Below are 23,838 nucleotides of genomic sequence, written 5' to 3' on the forward strand. Positions count from 1 at the left end.
GATGAGAATCAGTAAACACACGTAAAATGCTATGCAATTTTTATTGCTAAATTATTAATTGATGTGACATTTTTAGCACTAATGCCTTATATAACACGAATAAGGGATTAATAAACTTATAAGTTATCTTTTTAGCTTACAAAAATACTGATTGAAAAGCCCAAAAAACGTTGTTCAAAACTTACATATTTAATGTTAAATCTACGTGTTTGAGGCATTCTTTAACCATTCTTATGGTTTATTATTTAGCAGAACCACAAAACTCAACAATATCTAGCATTAAATGTTCACTAAAAACCTTTATTAACACTTTTATTACATGAAATATGCAGACCGACTGCTTGTTATGTCCTAGTAAGTAGGACATAACATTACACGCTTTTCTCGGAATTGGCTCCAACGATTTTCTTGAAATTTAGTATACAGGGGTTTTCGGGGGCGATAAATCGATCTAGCTAGGAATCATTTTTATAAAATGTCTTTTTATTCGTGTTTTATCGATAATCTGAAAAATATGACTCTTCCTGACGTCTCTTGGCGAATAATAATACTATTTTGTGGGCAACTAATTCCTTTAGACCATGCGCGCACGGGCAACTTAGTTGCTCGGCGATTTATTTGTCTCTTTCGAAAAAATAATTGCCATGTCGCCGGGGTGCACGCACGAGAGCGACAGCAACCCGACTTTTTTCAGTTTTTTTCTTGACAGTCATCAACATGGATTTGGTCGAGAAGGCTGTGGTCGTTGCACTCGCTATAAAAAACCGAAGAAAGCGTCGAAAAATGGAATATTGGGTGCATCCACTATGGAGCGATCGGCTGACTCTCGGGAAATTTTATACTAGTTTTATGAAATTGAGAGCATACCCAAAAAAATTTTTTAGTTACTTTAGAATGAGTGTCGAAAGTTTCGATGAACTGTGCAGAATCTTACTAGATTGGCAGTTTACGGCAGCAACGCGTTGCCACTTCGAAGATGTCTGCAGGCATATCTGACCTACATAATGACACAATAACATTATGAATTGACATTGTCTTTTGAGCTATCAAGTGGTTACGCATTTCTGAGAATATTTTGTAAGACGTTGCTATTGCTGCTCTAGTATTTGAGAAACTCATAACTGCAAGTACACACAAACTAACGCAGCGGCGGTCGAGTGGCAACTGGCCGGTCGGCAACTTTTGTTTGCAGTGTAAATCATAAGAATAATCCTGAAAAATATACATTTCACAGGTAATTAATCTTCGTGTCCTAATTGCTACGATGTGTTTATTTTTGTTATATTCTGTCTTTAGTTCTCTATTTCAAATAAAATATTGTGAATCCTGCCTTTTACTTTCATATTTTGCGTAACTAAAGGTACTATTGTTCTTATATTACACAAATTTTGAAGAAAAATTTTTCATCAAAATTTTTTACATATACGCTAGTGCTTGAATCAAATTTATCGATATTTTACAATAACATAAATCTAAAATAAAAATCATTTACCTTTATACTTATCACCTTAAGCCCGGCCGCACATTATCCGAAATTTCTGATAAGAAAAATTCGGACGCCCGGCTGAATGCACTCAGTTCATACATTTTGTTGTAGACCCATCATACTAAAAGAATTTCTGACGTGTCAAAATGTATGAGCGGGGCGGGGCGTCCGAATTTTTGTGATCAGAAATTCGGATAATGTGCGGCCGGACTAAAAAGGACATATTATCTTATTTTAACTAATATAATATAGTAAAGTATAATATAGCTAATATAATAGCTAATATAATATAACTACTATAATATAGAGTGACTCTAAAACTAGAGGAAGGTTTATATTTATATATCATAATCATTTGTTTTACAGATTCCCTCAAGATCCTCTAATAAGAGGAAAATGGCTGAAATTAATTGGGCGTGTTGGTTGGAATCCCAAGAAAAAATCAACAATATGTAACAAACTTTTTTAATTTATTTTTAGATTTTTTAAAGAAAAATTAGAATAAATACTATTTTGGTTAATGGAGCTATCCCAACTTTATTTGTACCAGTAAGTTTGACATACTGTTGCACTTGTTACTGAAGCAATTATTAAAAATAAGCAATTATAAGCAATTATTGCTTTTTAGTTCATTTAAGATTATACTTAAATGAACTAAAAAGTATTAAATAATCCTTATTCTGTACTCAATCTTCATAATTTTGAAGTCGGTACCAGTCCTAAACTGTATATAAGTTGCAGTTATACCTATTCTGTCAGAGAACTGGCGATTAGGTTAGCTGGTACGGATTGCAAAATAATGAAAATTGAGAACAGAATTAATACTGAGTACAGAATAAGAATTATTTAATACTTTTTAGTTCATTTAAGTATAATATTACTATTGTCATTACATTGGAAGTCGGTTTTAATTTTTTGTTTAAAAATAATAATTTTACTCTTTTTAGCTGTCCTTAAGGTATTCTATACTTACAGTTGGTGTTTTAAAAAATCAAAATCAAAATTGCATTATTTCTGAACAAATCTAAAATCTATACTAATATTATAAATGCGAAAGTATCTCTGTCTGTCTGTCTGTCTGTCTGTCTGTCTCGCTTTCACGCCAAAACTACTGAACTGATTGCAATGAAATTTTGTACACAGTTATTCTAGAGTCTGAGAAAGGACATAGGCTACATTTTGATGTGGGAAAATATCTTATTTCCATGAAAATATCGATGAAAATTAATTCGCATTGCGCGTGGCCAGCGCTCATCCCGGGGGTCCTGGGTTCGAGTCCCGCAGGCGGAACAAAAAGTTTTCAATGTTCCTGGGTCTTGGATGTGTATTAAAATAATATTTCAAAAATCTTAAATATATTTTATGTATAATATTATAAAAAATCCAGAAATATATCGATGCACTGAACATTTTAGTTCTAATACGATTCAACAGATGGCGTTTTATTTTTTACTTCAATGTAACATAGAACTAATCATACTTATTAGTTATTATGTTTTTGTTTATAGTTTTTAATACGTTAGAATATTATGTTTAATAATATTATCACTTGGTATAATAATAATCAATCTATCTTATCTTATAGAACTCCTACTGCATTTCTAAGGAGTTCGAGTGTACCGTGTTGGCCTATATTCCATCCAGAAAATATACCAATGCAATCAACATTTTAATTCTAATATATGAAAACAGATGGCGTTTTATTTTTTACTTCATTATTGTAACAGAACTAATCATACCTACTTTATTATATATTATAAACTAGCTGTTGCCCGCGACTTCGTCCGCGTGGACTTCAGTTTATAGCGCGTGATGTCAACAAAATTGGTGTCAAAAGCTTTTATTAAAAAAAACCCTGGTACCCCTTAAATCAATACAGCTGTGCAGTGTGCACACAATAAGTACTTCATTTTTTATATTAAACTTTATATTTTATGCCAAATTTTAAACCTTATTTAGCCCCCCAATTACACAACTTTACCCATAAACTATTTATCATTGATAGGGTTAGCCCCAATTTCACCAATGTCTGTTAGTGTTAACAGCTTGTTAAAATGTCCTGTCTTCTCTTTCATTCATATGAAAAACGAAACAGCTAACGTGATACTAATTCGAGCATTAACTTTAACAGTCGTTGGTGAAATTTGGTCTTAAGGTTACGTCACTGCCTGCACAGATAAAGTACTGAGTTATTTAATACCGTAGAATAGATATGACAATCGAAAAAAATCGAGACTTAAATGTAAGATGATACCACCTCTTATAGAAAGACTTTTGAGCAAGCGTCAGCGCGATGTAGAAGACGCACGGCGCCATCTATTATGAATTTTTTGAACAAATTTACGATCCTTACAACCCCTTTTTCCAGTAAAAAAGTAGCCTTTGTCCTTTCTCAGGCTTTAGACTATCTGTATACAAAATTTCATTACAATCGGTTCGGTAGTTTTGGCGTTTGGCGTGAAAGCGAGACTGACAGACAGACAGAGATACTTTCGCATTTATAATATTAGTATAGATTATGTGCACACTGCACAGCTGTTTTTGGGTATTTTGATTAATTAAGGGCCGCGCTACACCGGAATGGCAGCGGCGAGGCGAGCACTTTCAGCGCTGCCATTCCAGTGTAGCGCGGCCCTAAGAGGGGTACCACTTACCAGGGTTTTAAAAAGTTTTTAAATTTGACACAAATTTTGTTGACACCGCGCGCTATAAACTAAAGTCCACGCGGACGAAGTCGCGGGCAACAGCTAGTAAAACATATTTTCAGAATACATGGTGCCTACCACCGGTTCGGGAACTAAGCCGACGAGAAGAACCGGCGTAAGAAACTCGCACGGGGTCCACTTTTTACCAAAAAAAGTGAGAAAAAAAATAATCTTTTAAAATAAAATTTACAATGCTGTAACTAAAAATTGTACAATGTAAACATAGATAGATACATAATAATTGTAAGTCATGTAGAAGTAGCCTTGCAAGCAGTCATTCAGCATTCTACTCCCAAGATGTGCCATCGTTTATGAAATCATTTTGGCTCTGGCACAAAACGTTCTTTGACTACTTTTTTAAATTTATTAATCGAAAGATTTTGAACGTTTTCTGGGACCATATGTTCCCATTTGAATATCAAGGAGTCACCTCGATTTCTCATTGTTTCCATCACCAGACTACCACTTTTGTGAACATGATACCTACTCGGAACAATACAATGTACAACAAAAGAAAAATTTTGAAAATCAGTTCATAAACGGCGGAGTAATCGTTGAACATACATGAAAAATATATCCACAGCCGAACGTCTAGACTCCTCCTGTTTGGAAGTCGGTTAAAAATAATTGTAATAAAAATATTATGATATTTTATGATATGTATTTAATTTAAGATTAGAATAAAGACCACCTGACAACCCAAAAATGCGTGACCATTTTCGATCTGTCAATGTGTGCGTGTGCTAGTGATGTATATTTTACTATCGATAGTATAGTATTTTGCTATCGATAGTATAGTCCGTTCGAGTTATTTACCTGAGTTTCTATAAGAAATAAATAATATGCAACTTTGACAGATTTGTATTTCAAATTAGGTATCATAAATTTTAATTGGCAAAAAAAGGTGACGATTGAAAAGTAGATACACATTTTCTTTTGGAATGATTTTTCAATCGTCGGATATGTTATGACATGAGGTTCTTATAGGGGTAAATAATATACACATAATATATTATAAAGTTACTTATTTATTACTCACGTAAAATCTATCTGGTAAATCAGTCCTTACATTGAAAGTAAACGTTGAAAGTAAACAACACACATAGTTTATTATATTTTATTCTTAAATTAAATACATATCATAAAATATCATAATATTTTTTATTATAATTATTTTTAACCGGCTTCCAAACAGGAGGAGTCTAGACGTTCGGCTGTGGATATATTTTTTATGTATGTTCAACGATTACTCCGCCGTTTATGAACCGATTTTCAAATTTTTTCTTTTGTTGTACATTGTATTGTTTCGAGTAGGTATCATGTTCACAAAAGTGGTGGTCTGGTGATGGAAACCATGAGAAATCGAGGTGACTCCTTGATATTCAAATAGGAACATATGGTCCCAGAAAACGTTCAAAATCTTTCGATTAATAAATTTAAAAAAGTAGTCAAAGAACGTTTTGTGCCAAAGCCTATTATAAATAAATAAATAAATAAAATATATTTTTATTCAAAATGGGTATCATGATACACTTTTTGAAAGTCGAACGAAGAAACTACGTTGCCTACCACCGGTTCGGGAACTACCCCGCCGAGAAGAACCGGCGCGGCGTAAGAAACTCGCACGGGGCCATCTTTTACTAAAAAAATGGAAAATTACAATTATAAGGTCAATGATTTCATAAACGATGGCACATCTTGGGAATGCTTAATTACTGCTTGCAAGGCTACTTCTACAAGACTTACAATTATTATGTATCTATCTATGTTTACATTGTATAATTTTTAGTTACAGCATTGTAAATTTTATTTTAAAAGATTATTTTTTTTCTCACTTTTTTTGGTAAAAAGTGGCCTCTGACTGGTTCTTCTCGTCGGCTTAGTTCCCGAACCGGTGGTAGGCACCATGTATTCTGAAAATATATTTTATTTTAGATTTGTTCAGAAATAAAGCAATTTTGATTTTGATTTTTTAAAACACCAACTGTAGGTATAGAAAACCTTAAGGACAGCTAAAAAGAGTAAAATTATAATTTTTTAAACAAAAAATTAAAACCGACTTCCAAGGTAATGACAATTCTGTACTCAGTATTAATTCTGTTCTCAATCTTCGTTATTTTGCAATCGGTACCAGCTAACCTAATCGCCAGTTCTCTGACAGAATAGGTATAACTACAACTTATATACTTAGGACTGGTACCGACTTCAAAATTATGAAGATTGAGTACAGAATAAGGATTATTTAATACTTTTTAGTTCATTTAGGTATAATCTTAAATGAACTAAAAAGCAATAATTGCTTATAATTGCTTATTTTTAATAATTGCTTCAGTAACAAGTGCAACAGTATGTCAAACTTACTGGCACAAATAAAGTTGGGATAGCTCCTTTAACCAAAATAGTATTTATTCTACTTTTTCTTTAAAAATTTTCAATGAAATGTTTGCTACATATTGTTGAATTTTTCTTGGGATTCCAATCAACACGCCCAATTAATTTCAGCCATTTTCCTCTTATTAGAGGATCTTGAGGGAATCTGTAAAACAAATGATTATGATATATAAATATAAACCTTCCTCTAGTTTTAAAGTCACTCTATATTATAGTAGTTATATTATATTAGCTATAATATAATATACTATTAGTTAAAATAAGATAATATGTCCTTTTTAGTCCGGCCGCACATTATCCGAATTTCTGATCACAAAAATTCGGACGCCCCGCCCCGCTCATACAAATTCTTTTAGTATTATGAGTCTACAACAAAATGTATGAACAGAGTGCGTTCCGCCGGGCGTCCGAATTTTTCTGATCAGAAATTTCGGATAATGTGCGACCGGGCTTAATTAAGGTGATAAATATAAAGGTAAATGATTTTTATTTTAGTTTTATGTTATTGTAAAATATCGATAAGCATATCGATAAATTTGATTCAAGCACTAGCGTATATGTAAAAAATTTTGATGAAAAATTATTCTTCAAAATTTGTGTAATATAAGAACAATAGTACCTTTAGTTACGCAAAATATGAAAGTAAAAGGTAGGATTCACAATATTTTATTTGAAATAGAGAACTAAAGACAGAATATAGCAAAAATAAACACATTGTAGCAATTAGAACATGAAGATTAATTACGGGTGAAATGTATATTTTTCAGGATTATTCCTATGATTTACACTGCAATCACTCACAGCACAAGTTATTATTGTTAGATATATATAATAGTATTTGTTGAAAATAACATACGATTTAAATAATAAATTGCAAATACCGAAAGGGCATAAAAACGATTGACGACTTTTGACGACCTGTCAAATAAAAGTTGTTACAATTTTCATTAGACTGCCTCTCTCTTTTCATCTTGTTATAATTCCATAAAGGATTTTCTTCTCTCTCGCACTATTTGTTGGTCTTTAGCATTATAGGTTTATGAAACAATCTGAAAACTGACAACTGAAAGAGTTTTGGCGGCCATGTTACTTTGAAACTTCTTCTACTTTTTATTGTTCGTGTGGTTTTTATTATTTTTTCCCAAATTGTGTTATTTGGGTTTTCGATGTTCATTATTGGTAAAATATTGGCCATTAAATATCCGTTATCGTGCAAAAGTGCAGGTAAGATGTTGTCAAAACCAAAATTTATAATTCCTGTGACATTTGGTGTGAATATCGGTAAACAGGGCTATTTCTTCCGTGAGTTTTAGCTAAAACATCGTTATAATAACTTTATTATCCTTTCATTGGAATATTGTTGCGTCTTTTTCAAATTGAAATGTATCAAGTTTTACATTATTTTGCCCAGTTTTGTAGCAATTGTTGATGTTGATGGTGTTCCCTGGTATTACCGATAGTTGTCTACCCATACGCTATCTAGTTACTAAAATCAAACTAAAATGGAAACTGTTTGACAATCAAATTAAAAATATTATAGAAAAAATGCCTCATTGTTAGAACATGACACTCCATTATGAAGTTGACAGTCAGCTGCCAAACTGCGAAAAAATGAAACGAACACGGTTTTTGAGTTTTAAACGTCTTTTTTTTATTTATTTATTTGGAGCTGGCAGTTGGCACTGACCTCTATAATACACTGGACAGGCGATCGCTATCAATAAAATGTTCATCTATATATTAATACGTGAGAGAAAAACTTTGTAACCCTTTCTACGAAAAATGGAGAAACGTAGGTGCATGAAATTTCGCACAGTTATAGTTTATATGGTGAAGGAGTGCATCGAGCTAATATTATTTTAAAATTATGCTTTTATCATATATATTTTTAACAAATAAAACGTTACGCACACTACGCCACTACTACTAGGAAAAATGACAGATTTTTGAGTGACAAGCCTATACATACGAATTATACTCTTTTATTTATGGTTTAAGTATGTTGACAACAAGTTGACAAATTGAAAATGGATTATTGTTTTTTTTATTATTTAATTTTAGACACTATTAGACAATGCTTAAACGGCCAGTCTGAGATCAGCTGAGTCCCAGAGACAAGAATTGAAAAAAGGGTATCATTTAAGCTATCACCAATTTAATTAGTTTTGTGTTTCTTAAATAATAGGGTTTGTCCTCAAAATAGTAGATCTGTCACCAAAATGTAGTCACCAAACAATGCAAAATCAGTTCCACAATAAATCACCTAAAATCCTGAGATATAAGGTCTAGTACCAAATAAATGTTTTTGTATGTATTATAATAGGTGTGTCCTAATAAGTATTTAAGCAAACCAATTTAAAGAGATCACCAATAAATCATATTATGTTACTAGAAAATTGCATTAAGTTCAAATAAAAAATTAGGGTTGTCATCATCGTTTCAACCAAAAGATTCTGCTACTTAACTAGACTCCCAAGGTTCTAAATTTCCACTGGTAGTATAAATTATATTTAAATAAAATTTTTAGCAGAGTAGTAAATAAAACAATTAAAGTCAAAATAATCAATATTTATTGTTTAAAATAATTACCACTGAACAATCAGCGCTGGTTTAAAATAGCTGGCTTATGGCTAGCAGAATAGTAGATAAAACACTTAAGTAATTAAAGTTAAAATAATCAATATTTATTCTTAAAAATAATAACCACTGAATAATCAGCTCTGGTTTAATAGCTGGCTTATGGCTAGCATAATTGTAGATAAAACACTTAATTTTTTTTTTTTTTTTAATGAAATAAGGGGCAAACGAGCAAACGGGTCACCTGATGGAAAGCAACTTCCGTCGCCCATGGACACTCGCAGCATCAGAAGAGCTGCAAGTGCGTTGCCGGCCTTTTAAGAGGGAATAGGGTAATAGGGGAGGGTAGGGAAGGGAAGTGAAGGGAATAGTTGAGGGTAGGGAAGGGTATTCCCTTCCCTACCCTCAACTATTCCCTTCCCTTAGGTAGGGTAGGGGTTAGGGGATTGGGCCTCCGGTAAACTCACTCACTCGGCGAAACACAGCGCAAGCGCTGTTTCACGCCGGTTTGCTGTGAGAACGTGGTATTTATCCGGTCGAGCCGGCCCATTCGTGCCGAAGCATGGCTCTCCCACGTATAAAATATTGATTATTTTAATTAAAGTTAAAATAATCAATATTTATATTTAGTCCCCTTTGATCATTTTTTCATTAAAATTATAAATTGATGTATTAAATTGGTAACGAATACTATTAATTTAATATCTGAACGAAATAAAATGTTACTACTGTATTGGTGACAAAATATCAAATAAAAAGGAGTCGCAGTCAGCTCAGGGATCGATAATCGATTTATTTGGTGACAGATCTACCATTCTGAGCACAGAGCTATTATTTAAGTAACAAAACTGTTATTATAAGAACGAAGTTTATATTTATGTAATGCAATATAATTTTATTGGTTATCGATCTCTTATTTTACACATATACTTATTAACATTCATTTGATAATTCATACCTGGGAACAATTTTTGTTTATCTGAGAACGAAAATATTTCGTGGCGATAGATCTATTTATTAGGTGATACAACTTGATGACAAATATAAATTTTGGTGATAGAAAATAATATAGTTCCCTTGAAAAAAACTATGATTAAGTCAATATTTTTACAAAATATACGTAGTAGTCCTAATGTCGTTGCAAGTAAGGTCGAATTTCGACCATTGGGCGATCTCTAGTATTCGAAAGTCGCCATATTGGCGCTGATTGCTATGTGAAAGCAGTAGTGAGTGTACTTGGAACTACTATTTTGCAAATGGCGGTTGCAATTTTCTATGTAATTAGTTCACAGTACGCTCACCGCGGCGCTTCAAATCGGCACAAAAATAGCTGTCATTTTGTACGGCATAGCCTGTGCCAAAACGGGACCCTATTATGTTCGGGCCACACTAACGTCCAACGTTAATGCCCAACAACGCGACAATTATTGCGATAATTTTAACGCGTTAAAGGGGGATGTCTACACTTGAACGGTCAACGTTTATTGCCCAACGGCGTTGAAAACGGCGTAGATTTTATGCTCGGGTCTTTAACCGACTTTTTTTAAACGAAAAAAAGGAGGTTATCAATTTGACGCCTATATATGTAATATTCCAGAACTGCCTAATTTTCGTATATCAGCGTCTGAACAAATGTGCCAAAATATTTCAAAAGTGTAAGTATTTATGTATGTAAGTATGTATGTATGTATGTATGTTTTTATGTTTGTGTTCGCATATCTCAGGAACCACCATTGCGATTTCAGTAATTCTTTTTTTGTTGTACTAGATTTTGTTCAACTTACGGAATACTTAGTGCAAGTTGCATCAAAATTGGTTCAGTAGTTTTAGAGATAGAGAGATTTAATTCTAAATTACGTACAATTTTGAAGTCGCTTTTATCTTTTTATATGTAATGTTAATTCATTTCTTCAAAAGGTAATAATTATATTATTCGCCGTCAAGCATCAGTTTGCATTCCACGATTCTTGTAACTTTTGAGTTTCAGATCCCACAAACATGGTACGGTTTGCAAAATCTAAAAAAAAGCAATTACTTGTCGCTAGCAGTCATTGACGCCCTGTCAAAAACTTGTCATTTTCCATATAAACCCACGATTGACAATATCTGACACTTCATTGTCAATCGCGGTTTAAGCTGCGCGTCCACTGCATCGGAATCCGAACGTACGGAGCGTCGTCATTTACGAAATGCCGATGGGGTGTGGCAATTTAGTTATTAATGTATATGTATATGAAATGTGTGCGTTAACGCTTTTGAGTTAAGGTTGGATTTGCTATGTTCAGTTTTGATACTTTGTTTCGATGCTCTTTGACTCTGCACTAAATATATAAATTGACCCATAGACGCGGCTGCGGATGACGTCATCGGCATAAATTCCGGTCTCAGGCGCAGAAATGCCGATCCAGTGCACGCAGTACCATACAAATCAATACAAAGCAACAAATCCGTACGCTCCGATTCCGATCCAGTGCACGCGCAGCATTATATGGAAAATGACAAGTTTTTGACAGGGATGATCAATGACCGCCAGCGACAAGTTAGCCCGAGTGGAGTATAGAGTAGAGCGAAGACTCCATAAACAAAGTACGTATTTAAATTAAAAAACGTGCGATTTAAATGCAAACAAGTCGAAGCCAACACGTGTGATCCCGTCGGGCTCTCAGCGCACAGTGACGATACTACGAAGATTGATCCAAATTTTGACAGCCAACCAATCACAGAGCCTGAACCGTGTCTTGAGACCGAGATGCATCTTGAGTACTGACTATTTATACCGGCCGTAGTGTGGCCGCTTCATCGCATTAATTCTCGCGTTAATCTCTATGATGTACCGCCACTAGAGCTATCGCCAAACGGCAAACGGCATTGTAAATTAACGCCGTTAAAATTATCGCGTTAAATTGTGGCTACACCTACGGCTAACGTCCAACAACGCGATAATTAACGGCATTTGACGTTAGTGTGGCCCGAACATAAGGACTTTTAGTATGTTTATCTCCTAACTACTCTAAACAAAGTATCAAAGTCAAAATTTCTGCTTTCGACTTTTCCAAGCAGACCCCCATTTTGGGCATTCGTTTACTAGACTAACGAGCGACGAGTGACAACGCGGCGGCGCGGCGGCGGCGCGGACACGGCACGGCCGCAGCACGGCGGCGCGGCATGGCCGGAGCGGGGGCAGCACGCAGCCGCGCCGCGCAGCTCGTCTTCTATTGGTCGCGTGCACGTGGCCTGATCTCGCACCATGGCAACGCGCCTCGCCCCGACCCCGCGGCCGGCGGATTCGCGATCGGCGGCCGACCGCCGAAGCGAGTGATTCACTGTTCACACGACACGCCGCGCTCGCAGGCACACAGTCGTGCCCAGATCACGCCGGTTCCTTGTGCACCGCTCAGATATATTATATCGAGATAATTACGCATCTCCCTGTTCGTCCGGCAGTCAATAAGCACGGAATATATTAGGAGATCGCTCGACTTTTTTCTTTCAGTGCAATTACGAAGTGACCGCGTAGGAAGGTCGAGTCTACACTGTCTACAGCTTGCTCGATACTTCGCACGCTGCACGAGTACAACACAAGAGAGCCACGACAGGCTTCAGTGGTTCCTGCGGGCTGCGAATAATTTGTTTTGATTTTTGTGATCATAAAAACCGGTAAGTGCACTTCTTAGTTTTGTTAATCTTCACTAGTGAGCTATTAATTAATATTTTACCGGCAAGTGATTTTATAATAAGTACGGTAATAACAATTATTACTTACTTATACTTAATTATTGTTATTTTACTCCTTGTCAACTTTAATAAGAGTTATAACTCGAACAAAATATATAAATTACTTATATTGTACTAACAAAATATATAAATTACTTACTTTAATGAACGCTGGTTAACTGCTTCTTTATAAATAAAATATATTTAGCCTGGGACAATAAAATAATTTAATTATTATTATAATGCGTAGGTAGTAGGTACGTGCCTATGTATTGCGGAAGTCTTAATACTCTAATATAACAATATGTACCTCGAGAGTAGAGGTCCGGCCGCGGCATTGAGTTTTGAGATGTATGGATTGTACTCGTATGTATGTATTACTACTTAGTTATACCTCAATGCCTACCGGCTACCTAATGGCTAATGTTCAAGCTAATGGCGCTTTATTACATCCTGAATTTTATATGGCCAAGTCATTAGCGGTAACGTAAAACATTGGACGTTTATCAATTATCACGGATCTCGGCTCGCGAGGCGCGTGCACCGCCCGGAGGCCGGAGGATGTTAAACAATGTCGTCAGCGAGCGCTGCTGTTTACCGCGGCTCGGCCGACGGCCACGCACTGTAAACAGGTAGTAGTAGGCCCTAGACACTAGACCTAGAGCATCCTAGAGTGTAGAACGCGGCCGTCGGACGTCGCAACTCGCAAGTCGCCCGACGCACTCTGATCAGCTAATGATCAGCTGATGTACACGGTACTTACTTTTACTATCAAGTATCAATATTACCGTCAATTAAAGTTATGTAAGTACTTGTATATTTAATCACAAACTTATTAGGCAAGTTAACAACGAGTAACATTTTGTAGGGGATCTGTGGGGATCACGGAGCTAATACTAAGCTCCGTGGTGGGGATACTCGTCGGTTGCTGCTCTTTTTTTGCAAATGCAGACCGAGGAAAATAATTTGAAAGCTTTCTTATAAAGGTGGTCTCGATGGTTGATATTGAAATTGGTCGGTTAGATTTATTTTGTGGAGCCCATACATCGTATAATGCCGAGGTAATTTTAGATTTTGATATTTTTTGGGTTTATGTCAGTGTTTCCCAACCTATCACTTGGTCGGCGGACCCCTGCGGCCCTGGGACTACTGCGAGTACCTACATGTATGGTGTCATCTCTGGACCATACATAATTCTATTTTTTTGCTATTTTATTCAGGAGGTCCGTGAATGCTGTGCTATACTTACCTAAATCCGTCCGTGACAAAATGAAACACTGGTTTATGTAAAATGGAATTCATAAAAAATCTACTGATTACCCGTCTACCTCCCTTTATCCATCCACCCTGTCTTTTTTTTAAACGGGCTTTGGCCCACCACACATTCTCACCACTGTATCTCCTGTGTCGCCAGGATCGACAGCGGTGTCCAACCACGAAAACCCTTTGATATGATCTCAGGGAGCCCGAGGGACAATATGTTAAAGCTGTCTTGGGACCCGCAACGAAATTAATCAGAAGAAGATGGAAGGAGGAGTAGGAAGTATACTTACAGTTTTCTCTTCCCATAAAAATCCCGTCCACTCTATCTGCCAAAATTATTAATTTCGGGAACAGTTCACCTGTTACCTGTTAAGACTTAAGTCTGAAGAAATTATTATCCAGTTGACTTTAACTATAATATTAGGTACTTATCTATACTCACCAAGTCAGCACTTCTGTAGATTTTGATTTTCCCAAGGGACTCAAAGTGCTTATAAAAACAGACAGTGTCGTAACTTAAAGGTACACAAAACTGCTCACCTGCAGGCTGCAACTGATTTGATAAACCTCTCCTTCCGACGCAGCGGCCAGTGGGGCAGGTACTAGGTACTAGTGCTGTAACGAATGTTGGATTTTTCACATTCGCGAATGCGATTGCGAATATTTATCTTCAACATTCGCGAATGCGAATATTTTAAAATTTCAAAAAAAGCGCTCGTAAAATGTTCGACAGGTTTGACGTTTCGTGTCGGCCATGTTTAAATTGAACATAGCCGAACCGATATTGCTTATAGTCTGTCAATTCATTCAATTATAGTCTGTCAAGAAAGTGAAGAAATTAAAATGTGGCAACATCGTAGTGTCAACCCTTTTTTCTTAGATTGATTTGAAATTTAAGACACTACGATGTTGCCACTTTTTAATGTCTTCACTTTCTTGACAGACTATAATTGAATGAATTTAGTCACAGAAAGTTCATTCTAAAAGTTTTATTTTGTTTTGAGGTTAGTTTTATGTTTCAAGTAATTGTTTAGTTTTTTAGTAAATAGAAATTATAAACTTTATTTAAAATGATAGTAAAGTAATAATATACCAACAAGGCTGATTAATGTTAGATTTGATAAGATCTCTGAAGTTATTTTTTTATAAATGACTAATGGGGCTTTAATTAAGAATGTAGAAGTATGATTTAATAAAAAAATCTAAGTGTTATCTATTGTATTATTATATTATTTCAAATGCATGCATATAATAATTTCCTTTTTGATTATTAAAACATTCGCTAAATATTCGCATAATTTTTGCGAATGCGAATATTGAGAAATACGCGGATACTCGCGAATGCGAATGCGAATATCCGTTACATCACTACTAGGTACATAGAGGGTCTCTCTATGTATAGTATTCTACAGTCAAGAGGGAGTCATGGTCCATGGACCATGGTTGCTAATAGCTAATGCCTAATAATACTAACGGATTCAGTATTATCTTCTCTACTACGAAAAATGCCTCTCATCATCAGTCTTTCTAAAGACTCTAGTAATCAGTCATCAGAGTGATGTGTCATGACTCATGTGTGATGTGAGTAAAAGTAAACTACGAATTAAAAATAAACCCAGAAAACAGTACATAATATATTATATAGCTCGACAAGGCTTTAAATGAACGTGGCGAAAAAGGAACAGACGCTGCCATCATACAAAATCGCCATTTTTGACAGTTCTCCTTTGCAGACAGCGCCTCGCCCACGTTCATTTAAAGCCTTGTCGCACTTTAGATAATCCTACCATCCTACTAACATTATAAAGGCGAAAGTTTGTTTGGATGTATGGAGTATGGATGTGTGGATGTATGGAGTATGGATGTGTGGATGTATGGATGTTTGTTACTCTTTCAAGCAAAAACTACTGAATGTATCTTAATGAAACTTTACAATAATAGCTTATACATCAGAATAACACGTAGGCTACAATTTTCAAAATAGGGGAGGTGTGATGTTCGTTTTTTATATTCAACGAGTACTCCGCCGTTAGTAAACCGATTTTCAAAATTTATCTTTTGGCGTACAGAGTGTCATCCCAATTTGGTACTATACTCACAAAAGTGGTGATCTGATGCTGGGAGCCATGAGTAATCGAGGGAACTCCTCAAAATTTATATGGAAACATGTGGTGACTTCAGTTTCGTGAGAAGTAGTCTAAGCATATGCTACCATTTTTATTACCAACAAGCATGATATTGCACCAAGGTAATACTATGATTGGGTTGGGAAGGTGCTAAGAGAACCCCTGAGTCCTTATACATACGAGTTTGGGAGTTTCACGGAAAGCATATGCTGCTATGCAAATTACATTCATCATCATCATCACTATCCCATGATTATGAGCCCATTATGACCAATATAATTATAAGTACTTTTCATAGTCATTTAGATCAAGATTCGATTTTGTCAAGCGATTTAAAAAATATTTGTGTTTGATTGAACACGCTTATCTCAGGAACTATTGGTCCGATAAAAAAAAATCTGTGTTAGATAGCTCATTTATCAAAGAAGGCTATAGGCAATTTTATCACGCTAAAACTGATAGGACCGAAGAAACAGAGGAAATGTGGTTAAAACGGACGAACTACTGAAGCAATTTTGTATGTTATTTGGCACAGATATAGAGTAGACTACCGGTACGTGAAGAGACAAGCTATTTTGTTGCGAAAAAATGTGCGATTTCCGTAAAATTCCTAATTTACGCGGGCGAAGTCGCGCGGGACATCTAGTATTTCATATTTTTATTTAATGCAAATGACATTGAGCTTAGGCATGTCATCGATAAACTTATAAAAATTCTCAATATAACGACTAACGCGAGACCCTTCCTAATTTCTTAAGCTCGTTTTAATATAAGTTCTGCGGTCTCAAGGTCAACCGGTTGATACAAAATATTGTAACTTTTTGCTCCACATATTTCCTTCCATCACGATTCACGTCGCTCGCCGCGCCGCCGCCCGCTTCCCCTACACAGGACCCCTCGCGTGAGTCGCGCAGCAACACCCGCGGCCGGCCCGCCCACCCCGAGCGCGTTCAGAGCGTGTTCTACATAGCGTATGGGAAAACACGCGCGCGGCACGCGCTGAACCCGCGCAGAACTTGCGCGCAGGTTGCGCGCGTGTTTCTCCATACGCTATAGTAGGACACGCGCAGACGGAAGACGACATATTTCTTCAAAAAAATACTATAATTACACTTTTTTTTAATGAAATAAGGGGGCAAACGAGCAAACGGGTCACCTGATGAAAAGCAACTTCCGTCGCCCATGGACACTCGCAGCATCAGAAGAGCTGCAGGTGCGTTGCCGGCCTTTTAAGAGGGAATAGGGTAATAGGAGAGGTTAGGGATGGGAAGGGAAGGGAATAGGGGAGGGTAGGAAAGGGATTAGGGTAGGGGATTGGGCCTCCGGTAAACTCACTCACTCGGCGAAACACAGCGCAAGCGCTGTTTCACGCCGGTTTTCTGTGAGAACGTGGTATTTCTCCGGTCGAGCCGGCCCATTCGTGCCGAAGCATGGCTCTCCCACGTATGTAATGTACTATCGAGGGAATTGATTCCTAGGCAGTTGACAGACCTACGTCATTTGGTTGGGTTATGTCAATTCAATACGTTAGTCGTAATTGTAGGTCCGCCATGTGCCTAGGAATCAACTTCTCTGATTATAAAATCCCACCATTGATAGAAAATATTCTATTAATGAATATTACTGTACATAATATGTTATCAATTATCATGGAAAGTGAACGTTATTATAAGTGTTATTCTTATTACTTAATACTTATTATTATAGCCTAGGATGGGAATCTCGTTTTCATGTTCATTAGCTAAAGAAAAACTTACTTAGGTATCTATAGGTTTATCTCGCCCTCAGTGTTATAATTATCACGCCTGATAAAATATAACATGCTGAAGAGACAGGACGTTTCTAATTGTTTGAAACACGATGGGCATACTAGTAGAAGTTAATATCATGAAAAAACCTTTTTTTTATTGTACCTACCTAGGTAAACAATAATATTTATAATGGCTTTGTATTTTTATTTAGGCACGGTATAAAAATAATATAATATTTCTAAGTGTTCGCCACTGATATTGAATATAATTACATGCAAATAACGTTTCTTATTCTTCGTATTAGCACTTTTCATACTGTGCCTGAAGAAAAAAGAAATCAATAAAATAACATGTTAGCCACTGATTTTGAAAATAAAAATTACATATCCTGGATACCCATAATATAACGAAAACAATGGGATATGTCTCTTTTGTGTCGGGCCTGGGTCATAAATGACCTGTCGCCAAAACTAAAACACTGCAAACATTCTTCATGTTTCTGAGTCTTTGCATTAATACACTTTCAAACAATGAGTTTCTAAAATAGTAACATAGAATATCATTGCTTTCAATCACTTCAATATGGATTCTTACTCGAGCAATATCATAAGTCCTTTCGGTTTCAACTTGAGAGTACTTGTTTTGTTTTTCTCAAAATGGGGGCATAATAATTTTAACTTTTTAACCCCTTTCATCTAAAACTTGCTTACTTGAAAAACCTTTTTCATTAAAAACTCTATCTCCAGCTTCTAAAAGATTAGTTAAATCAGATGTAGTATCTGGTTTATCGTCATTACCGACTTCCAAAAAGGAGGAGGTTATACGTTCGGCTGTATGTATTTTTTTTTTTTTTGTATGTTCAACGATAACTCAGCTTTTTTTTCCGTTTAACTCGAATTTGGTACCATGTTCAAAAAAGTGGTGATCTGATGATGGGATCCTGGAGAAATCGAGGGGACTCCTTGAAATTTGTATGGAAACATGTAGTGATTTCAATTTTTTCTGAAGCATTTGAGGTAAATGCTACCAAAAAGTAAGACTTCGCACCAAGTTATACCCTGGATCCGAAGGTACCCAACAGAACTTTTGAATCCTTATAGATACAGGTTCGGGAATTTCGGCGTTGTTTAAATAACTGAAAGCATAAGCCAACACATCAATTTATTTAATCATCATCATCAAAATCATATTTATGCCATGGGTCATCACATTATGACCCAATCATTGATGCTTTTCGTGATATTTTGCATCAAAGCAAATGTTTTTGATGATTATTTCGCTGTTTTGTGGACCGATTTTTCAAAATTCTTGTGTTGTTGTATAGGGTATAATCTTGATTTTGTATAATAAATAAATAAATAGTGGTTAAAATGTTGTTTCTAGTAACTTAAACATATGTTACGAATAAGAGAAAGTTCATACGAAGGTGTCTCTTGGTCCAAAGGCACTGAACAGAACTCCTGAACCTTTAAGTTAAAAGATAAGTTAAGAAGATAAAAGTTTTTAAATTGCAGCATCGCTTAGATAACTGCAAGCATTTACCACAATTTCGCTTACAGGAACATAATGTGAATAGTTAACATTCGTAGTGGTTATTTACTCATAAAGCCTTATCTTGTAGATAACTAAAAAGAGTGAAATTATTATTTTTAACATAAAATTGAAACCGACTTCCAAGGTAAAAACAATAATAATATGAACTAAAAAGTATTACTTAAATAACTACTAGCTGTTGCCCGCGACTTCGTCCGCGTGGACTTCAGTTTATAGCGCGCGATGTCAACAAAATTGGTGTCAAAAGCTTTTATAAAAAAAACCCTTAAATTAATACAGCTGTGCAGTGTGCACACAATAAGTACTTCATTTTTTTATATTAAACTTTATATTTTATGCCAAATTTTAAAGCTTATTTAGCCCCCCAATTACACAACTTTACCCATAAACTATTTATCATTGATAGGTTTAGCCCCAATTTCACCAACGTCTGTTAGTGTTAACAGCTTGTTAAAATGTCCTGTCTTCTCTTTCATTCATATGAAAAACGAAACAGCTAACGTGATACTAATTCGAGCATTAACTTTAACAGTCGTTGGTGAAATTTGATCTTAAGGTTACGTCACTGCCTGCACAGATAAAGTACTGAGTTATTTAATACCGTAGAATAGATATAACAATCGAAAAAAATCGAGACTTAAATGTAAGATGATACCACCTCTTATAGAAAGACTTTTGAGCAAGCGTCAGCGCGATGTAGAAGACGCACGGCGCCATCTATTATGAATTTTTTGAACAAATTTACGACCCTTACAACCCTTTTTTCCAGTAAAAAAGTAGCTTATGTCCTTTCTCAGGCTTTAGACTATCTGTATACAAAATTTCATTACAATCGGTTCGGTAGTTTTGGCGTTTGGCGTGAAAGCGAGACTGACAGACAGACAGACAGACAGACAGACAGACAGAGATACTTTCGCATTTATAATATTAGTATAGATTATGTGCACACTGCACAGCTGTTTTTGGGTATTTTGATTAATTAAGGGCCGCGCTACACCGGAATGGCAGCGGCGAGGCGAGCACTTTCAGCGCTGCCATTCCGGTGTAGGCGGCCCTAAGAGGGGTACCAATTACCAGGGTTTTAAAAAGTTTTTAAATTTGACACAAATTTTGTTGACACCGCGCGCTATAAACTAAAGTCCACGCGGACGAAGTCGCGGGCAACAGCTAGTTATGAATAAAAACAATAATATATAATAAAGTAAGTATGATTAGTTCTGTTACAATAATGAAGTAAAAAATAAAACGCCATCTGTTTTCATATATTAGAATTAAAATATTGATTGCATTGATATATTTTCTGGATGGAATATAGGCCAACACGGTACACTCGAACTCCTTAGAAATGCAGTAGGAGTTCTATAAGATAAGATAGATTGATTATTATTATACCAATATTATTAAACATAATATTCTAACGTATTAAAAACTATAAACAAAAACATAATAACTAATAAGTATGATTAGTTCTGTTACAATGAAGTAAAAAATAAAATGCCATCTGTTGTATCGTATTAGAACTAAAATGTTCATTGCATCGATATATTTCTGGATTTTTTATAATATTATACATAAAATATATTTAAGATTTTTGAAATATTATTTTAATACACATCCAAGACCCAGGAACATTGAAAACTTTTTGTTCCGCCTGCGGGACTCGAACCCAGGACCCCCGGGATGAGCGCTGGCCACGCGCAATGCGAATCAATTTTCATCGATATTTTCATGGAAATAAGATATTTTCCCACATCAAAATGTAGCCTATGTCCTTTCTCAGACTCTAGAATAACTGTGTACAAAATTTCATTGCAATCGGTTCAGTAGTTTTGGCGTGAAAGCGAGACAGACAGACAGACAGAGATACTTTCGCATTTATAATATTAGTATAGATTTTATTTTAATACACATCCAAGACCCAGGAACATTGAAAACTTTTTGTTCCGCCTGCGGGACTCGAACCCAGGACCCCCGGGATGAGCGCTGGCCACGCGCAATGCGAATTCATTTTCATCGATATTTTCATGGAAATAAGATATTTTCCCACATCAAAATGTAGCCTATGTCCTTTCTCAGACTCTAGAATAACTGTATACAAAATTTCATTGCAATCGGTTCAGTAGTTTTGGCGTGAAAGCAAGACAGACAGACTGACAGACAGACAGACAGACAGACAGAGATACTTTCGCATTTATAATATTAGTATGGATAATATTCTAACGTATTAAAAACTATAAACAAAAACATACTAACTAATAAGTATGATTAGTTCTATGTTACAATAAAGTAAAAAATAAAACGCCATCTGTTGAATCGTATTAGAACTAAAATGTTCATTCCATCGATATATTTCTGGATTTTTTATAATATTATACATAAAATATGTTTAAGATTTTTGAAATTTTATTTTAATACACATCCAAGACCCAGGAACATTGAAAACTTTTTGTTCCGCCTGCGGGACTCGAACCCAGGACCCCCGGGATGAGCGCTGGCCACGCGCAATGCGAATTCATTTTCATCGATATTTTCATGGAAATAAGATATTTTCCCACATCAAAATGTAGCCTATGTCCTTTCTCAGACTCTAGAATAACTGTATACAAAATTTCATTGCAATCGGTTCAGTAGTTTTGGCGTGAAAGCAAGACAGACAGACAGACAGACAGACAGACAGACAGACAGAGATACTTTCGCATTTATAATATTAGTATGGATTAGTCTATAATAGTGCCCTTTTCAGAATTCGTCTAAATCTCAACTATTTCTGTTAAACATTACTTTGAAGTCGGTACCAGTCCCAAAAGCTTCAGATATTCTGACATTGACTGAACTCACGATAAAATTAGCTGGTACCGACTTCAAATAATGAAGACTGTAGTATGTACAGAAATAGTTGAGATTTAGACGAATTCTGAAAAAGGCACTATTATAGAGTAATAGTTATTTAATACTTTTTAGTTCATATTATTATTGTTTTTACCTTGGAAGTCGGTTTCAATTTTTTGTTAATTTGTGAGTCACTATTTCTTCCACCTGAATCCTGATACTTTGGATTTAAATGAACTAGGTATTCTATGAAACTACTTATATCTCTGCAAGTTTTGTGGTGGGGTTTTGCAATTTTAGGTTATATCGAATCACATACTTTTTCATTTTTACAGGATATCAATTAATATTTTTATAAAATGTTTTGTACAATGTTTTACTGGCAAACTAATTACTAGTGACAAGCGCGGAAATGTTGTTGAAGTGCAGGTGTTTCAATTTCTTTGTTCGGGTATGTGACCAAGTTTTACTGTTATTAATCACTTTTCTTTGATTATTGTTATTGTTTACACATTGCAAAACTCGTATAGTATTTGATACCAAAAATGTATTAGTGCTAAATAAGATGGTTATTTTTTAAACAATTTAAAACAACAAGAAGGTATCATTATGTGACCTCCGTTGGGTGACTTTTTCTACGGTCATTTTTGATATTATCAGAAAAATGCCTTAAATTCCGCGTTCTTTTTTGTTTTTTTTGTATAATAAACTATATTTCCTATTACATTATAGAAAAAAAGAAAAAAGCCGATATAAAAATTAAAATGAAATTTTATACCCCGTACACGTTTTTTGAAATTGCCCTACTAACTGAGCCCTTTTGGTTGCATATTTTTTCCGTCGCTTTCTTTACCCTCTCCACCCACTTCGCACGCTTCGAATATAGTATACAAGCTTAATCTGACACGCTTGAGCTAGTCCCGAAATCCCCTCTTCCTCTCTCCAACTATAGTGTTTGCAGCATTCTGATTTCTGATTTTCGACGAGTTCCGAGTTCAAGCATCTCGTGTAGGTACTAGGACCTAGATACCTTCTCTGAACAGACTTCAGACTCTTTGGTCAATGTGTGGACAGTAAACATATTTTCCAATAATAAAATACTGGCTATATGACATTTTTAACCGACTTACAAAAAACGAGGAGGTTTTTGTATGTTCAACGATTACTCCGCCGTTTGTGAACCTATTTTCGTAATTTTTGTTTTGTTGTATTAGGTTTCACTTCAATTTGGTACCATGTTCACGAAAGTGGTGACCTAATGATGGGATCCATGAGTAATCGAGGGAACTCATTATATGGAATGGAATTTATATGGAAACATATGGTGATTTTGGTTTTATGTGAAGTGTACTAAGAATTTGCTACCAAAAAGTCAAATATTGGGTCAAAGTCTGGTATACCATGGTTTCGTAGATGCTGAGAGAACTCCTGACTCCTTATAG

Source organism: Aricia agestis, chromosome Z (genome assembly GCF_905147365.1).
Source record: "Aricia agestis chromosome Z, ilAriAges1.1, whole genome shotgun sequence".
Taxonomy (NCBI): Eukaryota; Metazoa; Arthropoda; class Insecta; order Lepidoptera; family Lycaenidae; genus Aricia; species Aricia agestis.